The sequence below is a fragment of the Rhinolophus sinicus genome, linkage group LG06 (genome assembly GCF_036562045.2).
Source record: "Rhinolophus sinicus isolate RSC01 linkage group LG06, ASM3656204v1, whole genome shotgun sequence".
NCBI lineage: Eukaryota > Metazoa > Chordata > Mammalia > Chiroptera > Rhinolophidae > Rhinolophus > Rhinolophus sinicus.
In genome coordinates this window covers 140,821,444-140,829,273 of record NC_133756.1, presented here as the reverse complement: position 1 = coordinate 140,829,273, position 7,830 = coordinate 140,821,444, and positions in this window count along the sequence as shown.

Genomic DNA, 7,830 nt, shown 5'->3' with positions numbered 1-7,830 from the left:
GTAGCTTTATATTAAGTTTTGAAATTAAGGAGTATAGTTCTTGTTATATCACTTTGTTATACAGTTTTCTTATTTTTCAACATTAGTTTGGCTCGTTTAGGTTCTTTTCATTTCTGTATAGATTTTAGAATTGCCATGTCAATTTCTACAAAAAGCTTGCTGGGATTCTTATTGGGATTGTATCATGTCTATAAATAATTACTCTATTTACTCACATATTTGTCATTTTGGTGACTATTTTGTTATTTTTTTTAGATTCTAGTTTCTATCTGGTATTATTTCCTTCTGCTGCAAGATTTTCTTTCACTATTTTTTATAGTGAAGATCTGCCGGCAATGAATTTTCTTGGCTTCCATCTGTCAAAGTCTTTATTTCACCTTTATTTTAAAGAATATTTTTGCCTGATATAATTTTATATATAATATAATTTATATTATATTATAGCTTAGTATAGTATAGTATATATAATTGTCTTGTAGTTTGCATTTTTTTTTCTGATGTGATGTGAACCATTCTTATTGATGCTCACATGTATCTAATATTTATTTTTCTATAGCTGCTTTTTTTTAAGGTTTCTCTTTATCAGTGGTTTATTTTCCTTGGTGTTCATTGAGAGCCTTGCAACTGTAGATTTATAGTTTTCACCAAATAGTTAAAATTTTCAGGTATTATTGCCTCAAGTTAAGTTACTTGCTAATCAGTTTTATTCTTTCGATGCTAATCGTTAAGCTTTGTTACGGCAGGTTTAGAGGAAGGAGAGTTAGTTCTAAGGAACTGTACTCCTAATACAAATTTGTGAGCTTTTCTGGGGTCTTTTCTATGTGCCCTGTGTATTCAGTGGGATCTCCACTCTGTCTGTTGGAAACTCAGATGTCATCTTCCTGAGCTCTGGGACTTGGAGTGCCCACAGATTCCTGGTTCCCTTCCATTCTCAGGTTATTGTTCTCTACCCTGCATCAGGGAGGGTCAGCCTAAGTATGAGCATCTTAGCATTAAGCCAGATTTTCTAGGGGACTTTCATGGAGCTCTTTGGAATTCTTGTTTAGTAAAGCACTCTCTTTTCTGGTACTCAGCTCCCTATGTATTCCAGCCACCTCCACCCCCCAACTCTGATTCTGTCTCCTTGACTCAGTGGGACTGTGGAGATCTTTTTGAGTTTCTCTTCCCCATCCATGGACCTGAAGGTGCCTCCAGGCAGAAAGACTAGATGATTCACCTATTCCCCCCCTCCCCCCATGATCACAGCTTTGCCCTGCTTGTACAATACTGGAATATATATTTTGTCCAGCTTTCTAGATGTTTATAGCAAGAAGGCAAGTCCTGTACCAGTTACTCCATCATGGCTGGAAGCAAACATCTCTAACTTTTAAAGGGCAGTTCTCCAGCTGAAATTCTTTAGAAACCACTCTTGTATATCTGTTTCTAAACTATATACACATAAATACTAGATTGAATTATGTAAACAAACAAAATTATATAAAAAAACTGTAAACAAATCAGTCATATGCCCAGGTGTTCTAGAAAGAAAGTTTTCAATATGCTTCACTTTAGGATACCACATCACAGTCCTGGTTCTAGCACTTTATACTTGTGTAATCTGAAAAAGAAAAAAAAAACTACTCATGGAATAAAAAAGACTTTATGAAACTAAGCGACTTGGAGATAAAGAACGATTTAGAAATAGACGCAAAAGTTGTGGGTGTGTAGGGGGTTGAGGGGGTTGAACGCTGGAGAAAGGTATTGCAAATCTAGTGGTGTTTGGAATCACAGTGCAGAATTAGTTAAGTATTCTAGGAACCATCGGTGGGGCTATCTTGAGAATAAAATCCATTAATGAATTTACTTCTGGACTCTTTGTGCCATAATTTTAAGTGATCCTGTCAGTTGGAAACTCATTTGATGATGTGGTTGACCTTTAGTAAACCTCAGTGTACTCACTAATGTATCGAAAGAATTACTGGTAATGCATCCTGATGATAGATTAACACACTGTAATAATCCACTGGAGTAGAGCTTTTATACTATATTCCTCCAAAAGACTGCCTAGGGAACAATAGGTCCTCAAGATGATTCCATTTAATTAGTCTGGAAAGTGAAATGATACCATGTACTATTTTCATCCTTTAGACATGAAGACAACTTGGAGATAGACCTAGCTTGGAGGAGTTGGCATCTTTGGCCCCTAGAAAGAGGCTGTCCTGTTTTCTGGACTTTTTGCAACAGCAAAGGGCCCATTTTGGAGTTGCCTAACTCTGGATATTCTCAGTATCAATTTGAATGTGTTCTATGCCGAGGGGTAGATTGTGAGCATAGAGCAGAGGTGCTGTGGAGCAGTTACTTTTTTTAGGGAGCCTGGCCAGGCAACCACGTATATCCGATGTGGTGCCGAATGTTAGTTTTATTATACTTCTTAAGGGATATAGGATGGAGAATTGGGGCTGACAAAATAATTCAGGAGTGAAGACTGGGGGTGATAAACAAATTTCATTTGGTGCATTATTTCTGGTAATTTGGTAGCAGTTACCTAAAAGGCTGTTTTGAGGAAGATTCTGAAGCAATAGGCAGGCCCTGAAGGAAAGTGTGCTATGACCAATTCATGACGATTGCTCTGAATACTCTCAGTCTATGAAGAGAAGGGGAGAGTGGAGCACTTTTTTTTTTTTTTTTTTTTTTTGGCATTCCTTCAAGTGGAAACTAAGATTGCTATAAATTATATTATGAGAAAAGAGAGGCAAAGTCATGGGGGCACATGATTACAGAATCATATTGCTGTACTACTCTGTGTTTAGAAGGTAAGCTCTAAAAGTTAGGTATGGGCCTGGATGAAGGAGGCCACATGTATGTGCATTGATGAGAGAGAAGATGAGAAAGAGTGTGGATGGTTTTACTGAATGGAAACTGTCAAAACGAAATTGTAGATTTCCTCTGGGGTGATCTTTTTTTTGCACAGTAAAAGGCTATTTTTGGTTATTTTTAAAATAATTTTTCAATTTATTAAGTTTACCAATTCAGAAACTTTGTGTGTTTTTTTGTTGTTCCTTAAAATTCTTGGTTCATCTTATTATTCTGTTTATAAATCAAACAAATTTTGACAATCATTTTGATTAATTGTGTTTGATTTACAAACTTGGTCTATTAAGTCCTTTCAAATATTTTAAACTTCATGTGTTCTATGTCTTACTTAAACAGTTCAAATGTATACTAACAACCAAAACCTTCCCAAATACTTAAACAATTTCAGAAAAAATGATAGATTATATACAGTGACTCTAAAACTGTTTACCAACATTAAATACCATTATACTTTTCAAATAGAAATCACAAGTCTAATATCAATTATTCAGTGAACACAAGGCTAAACCATAAGATCCTTTCAAGTGTCAAATTCTTTTAAACATTAGAGATCATTTAAATATAAAATATACACTCCCAAGTTCAAGTTAAGTCCTTAGCTTATCATTTTGTAACCTCATTGGTTTAAAAGCAGATAAAGACAGCTTGCTATAAATATGGAATTAAAAAAAATTTCCTACAGAGAATCCTATGGAAGGCAGATATTAAATCTTACGTGGGACATCAAGGTATAAAGCAGAAAAATAGTTACCCTAGGATTCCCAAGGGCCACAAGCAACTCTAGGTTTGCATGAAACAGTTTTCAAATGTAACTTTCATGCCAAATTTGGGCTCTAACTAACTGTGTTTCTCTGAAAATAAGACCTAGCCAGACCATCAGCTCTAATGCGTCTTTTGGAGCAAAAATTAATATAAGACCAGATATAATATTGTATTATATTATATTATATTATATTATATTATATTATATTATATTATATTAGTTATGTAAGACCCGGTCTTATATTATGTTAAAATAACACTGGGTCTTATATTAATTTTTGCTCCAAATGATGCATTAGAGCTGATGATCCGGCTAGGTCTTATTTTGGGGGAAAAACGGTATTAAAAATGGGGAAGTCTCCTGGCTCCCGGAACTCCCCACTGTTTTTAAAACTGAGGAAAGAGTCACATAATATAGAATTAACTATTTAAAAATATACAAATTAGTGGCATTTAGCATGTTTACAAGGTTATACAGTCATTACCCCTCCCTAGCACCAAAACATCGCATCACCAGAAAGGCAACCCTGAACCCATTAAGCTGTCACTCCTCAGCCACTCTCCCAGCCCCTGGCATCCACTATTCTGCTTCCTGTCTCTATGGGTTCACCTATTCTGGATATTTTGTATAAATTAAATCCTACAATATATGGCCTTTTGTGTCTGGCTTCCTTCAATTAACATAATATTTTTGAGTTTCATCTCGTTGTATATATATCAATACTTCATTTCTTTTTATGGCTGACTAATATTCCATTGTATGGATATGCCACATTTTGTTTGTCCATTCATCACCTAATGGATATTTGGGTTACGTTTTACTTTTTGGCTATTGTGAATTGTGCTGCTATGAATATTCATGTATAAGTGTTTGTTTAAATACCTGTTTCCAACTTTTTGAGAAGTAACCTACCCAAGTTTAGCAGCTAACACTGAAATTCATGAATAAGGACTTCACAGTCCAAAACCCATGTTCTTTGTAGGAGAGAATAATATTTCCCCAAGGGCAGAGGAGGCAGGGAAAGAGTCCGCTTTCTTGCAAGAGGATGTGAAATCTGCCTACTTCCTTGCATAAAAGAATCAAATGGATTTTGATTATTCCTCACATTCTAAAGTAGTCTATGATTAGAGTGGGATAGAAAAGGCTTAGAGAGGAAAGGGATATGATTGCTTATAAATCATCTCTATATTTACAGACGAGCACTGTTTCTTCTCTACTCCCTTTCAACTTACCTCAGGGGGCCTCTGCCTTACAAACATTCTTGGTTAAATAGTCAATTAGTTTTAGTGTAGAAATTATCTGGAGGAAGTAGACTCTGAGAGCCAACAAGACCATGCTCTGTTGATGTCCTTTTGTAAAGGATTCCCTCTAGTGGCTTGAAATTTTTGTCACTGGGTTGACAAGATTTTTGTCTTCCAAAATTAAAGCAAGAGAGATGGAGGCTATTTTTTATTGATAATAATCAAAATAACAACAACAGTAATTCTGGCTGTCATCACACAGAGGAAACAAGGGTGAAAGCTTTTAAAATATTTATCAGATCAAGTTACTTCCTGGCTTTACATTCCAATTAGAACAAACTCCAAATTCTTTTCTCTGTCTTATAAAACTCCAAAGGCTCGAAGCCTGCCTGTTTCTCCAAACTCTTGTGGGACTGTCAACACCAAGGGGGCAGGAGCGTCTCTGTCTTTGTCATTAGTTTATTTTCAGTGCCTGGAATAATGTCTGACAAATGGTTGGTGCTCAGTAAAAGTGTGTGAATGACATGTTAAAAAACAAAATGCAATCAAGTAAGTTTGAAGATCTAATTGGTCTCATTAAGCAACTATCGCAGTATCCCATCTAGCAAGTGGAAGAGCATTCCAAACAAGGCTTAGTACTAAGGGGAGGGTTTTTGTAGGAAGATGGGTGGGGCAAGAGGGCTATTAACAAAAGAAAAGAATGGATTATTTTGAGACCAAAACAATTTTTTTGTGGGGGACGAAGGGAGTCCCAAGGGTTTTTATCTCGTAGATTGCCTCTTCTTTCTATGGGGGATGGAGAGGGCCCATGTGACCAATTACCTTACTGATGCTTGACCAGAAAATTCCAGACTGATTTAAGGTTATATTTTAGGAAAGATCAAGTAAGTCACGTTTTAAATCTAAGTCCAGTATCGTGGGCTTTAGCCTATGTGATGCCATTTTGGGCCTGTGGTTTTCTCTTTAACCGACTGAATAAATGGATGTGAAAAGGCTCTGAGGTAGGAGAGAGATTATGGCCTGTTTGAAAAACTGAAAGGTGGTGGTACATGCTCTGACCCAGGGAGCAAGGAGGACACAGATGGAAGATGATGCTGGAGAAACAGGAAAGATGAAACATGCAGAATTTGAGAACAATGAAAAAACAGAACATGGTTTGAAGCAGAGAGTAACACGATTCAATTTGCATTTTGTTTTTGACCTGTAACCTACCAAACGTCTCATGATTCATGAATTGCTGAGTTAGGTTTGGAACTCAGATCTACTTGCTTTCAGAGTTTCGTGCTTCTCTGGTAAGCCACCCTACCACTCCCAACACTAGTCTATTTACCTAGATACACATTTGCCCTTTAATAAGACCTTTCCTGCTTAGTCCACTAGCTGTCTGGCCCTGCGTGAATTATTTAACCTTGCTATATGTCCTTTCCCACATCTCTTGGACTATTGTGAGAATTAAATGAGCTGCAGATGTTTGGCACGAGGAGGTACAGTAACTCTTAACTACAATAACCGTCTAAGGATAGGGTCAGGGCAAATATAAGGCACTTTAAGAAGCTTATAAGAGACCTATTCTGTGAGTGGCACACCTTTCTGTGTCTCTCAGTTGAATTCTACCGAGCAACCTGTTCCTATGGGGCAGAAAGTCAAGAGATGTTTGTCCTAATCTCACCTCTACTGGAAATTTATTTCATCTCCCTGGACCAGTTATTTATCTCTGATTCTAAATTTCACCATCTGTAATGGGAATTGGAGATTTTAGTACAAGTTTCTCTTTGGGATGTTGTGAGGTCAAAATGAGCGAAAAGGGCTTAGAGCTCTTTGAAAGAAAATGACAACATAAATTTAAGGAAGCTGGTGTCATTTTTAATGTTGTGGTTGAAAGGTGATGCATTTAAACTGTGAATTCCCTTTAATAATTTGCTCTGTAACAGCAACATGAAATGGCCTGAAGAAGTCTAGACATAGCTGGCCTCCCTGGTATTAGCAAAGCTGTAGAAATATCAATTAAGATAAATACCCCAAGGCAAAAAAGCTATTAGCTTTTGGAGCCAGAAGGAATCTAAATATCTTGCTCAGAACTCAGAACAGTCGTGCATAAATTTTCCCCACTGCCTCCTGTGAATAGGAGAGGAGAATGAGCTGAATCTGTTTTATAAGAGGAGTGGCTGAAGCACAGAGAAGTCAATGACTTGCCTAAGGTCACACAGTAAGTCAGCAGCCATTAGAATTTATTATTTCCTGATTTTGAGTCCTGAATCAGAAGTTACTAGACTTGATTGATATCCCAGCTTGATTTGGAAATTCGCTGGTCTTTTCTATTAAGCTGTGTCACAACCATCATGGTGAAATAATTCTGAGATTTCTTCCCACTTAATCTGTCAGTCACATCCATTTTATGTGCAGAGCTGCTATTTGCTGCTATTTTAATGATATGCAAATACTTCCTTTAGACCAAGGCCGGTTTAAGCCTAAATTATGAAAGAAGCTAAGTTTGCTTTGCTGCTCAGAAGTCCAATGCCCCAGGTATTCCTGGCCTTACATCAAGTCTTGCTGTAGTTACTCCCCACCCACCCCTTTTACATCAAAGCTTATCTGCCCCATGTCCCTGTTCCAGAGCCTATAAAAGATGAATTATTCTTAATATAATAATGCAAGTAATAGATACTTGGTTGAACTGTCACAAGAATTTTCTGGTTCCCAGATTTTTATACCTAAGGATCATTTTATTTTTAAGTTTATATCCTTGTGTATTCACTGTTCTGAAAGATTTCACTATCAAGCCAACTGCATATATTAAGTAATAGTTAATTTGTTTTCCCGTTTTCATTAACCAGGGATTTAAACAGCTGCCAGATAAAGCTCCTGATCAGCATGAGATGTAAGCAGTGTAACCACCCTGACATGATTATATCCAATGGAAAGCAAGAACACTTCTAGTTTTCCCATATGTAAATGGAGAACTTCAATTAGGCT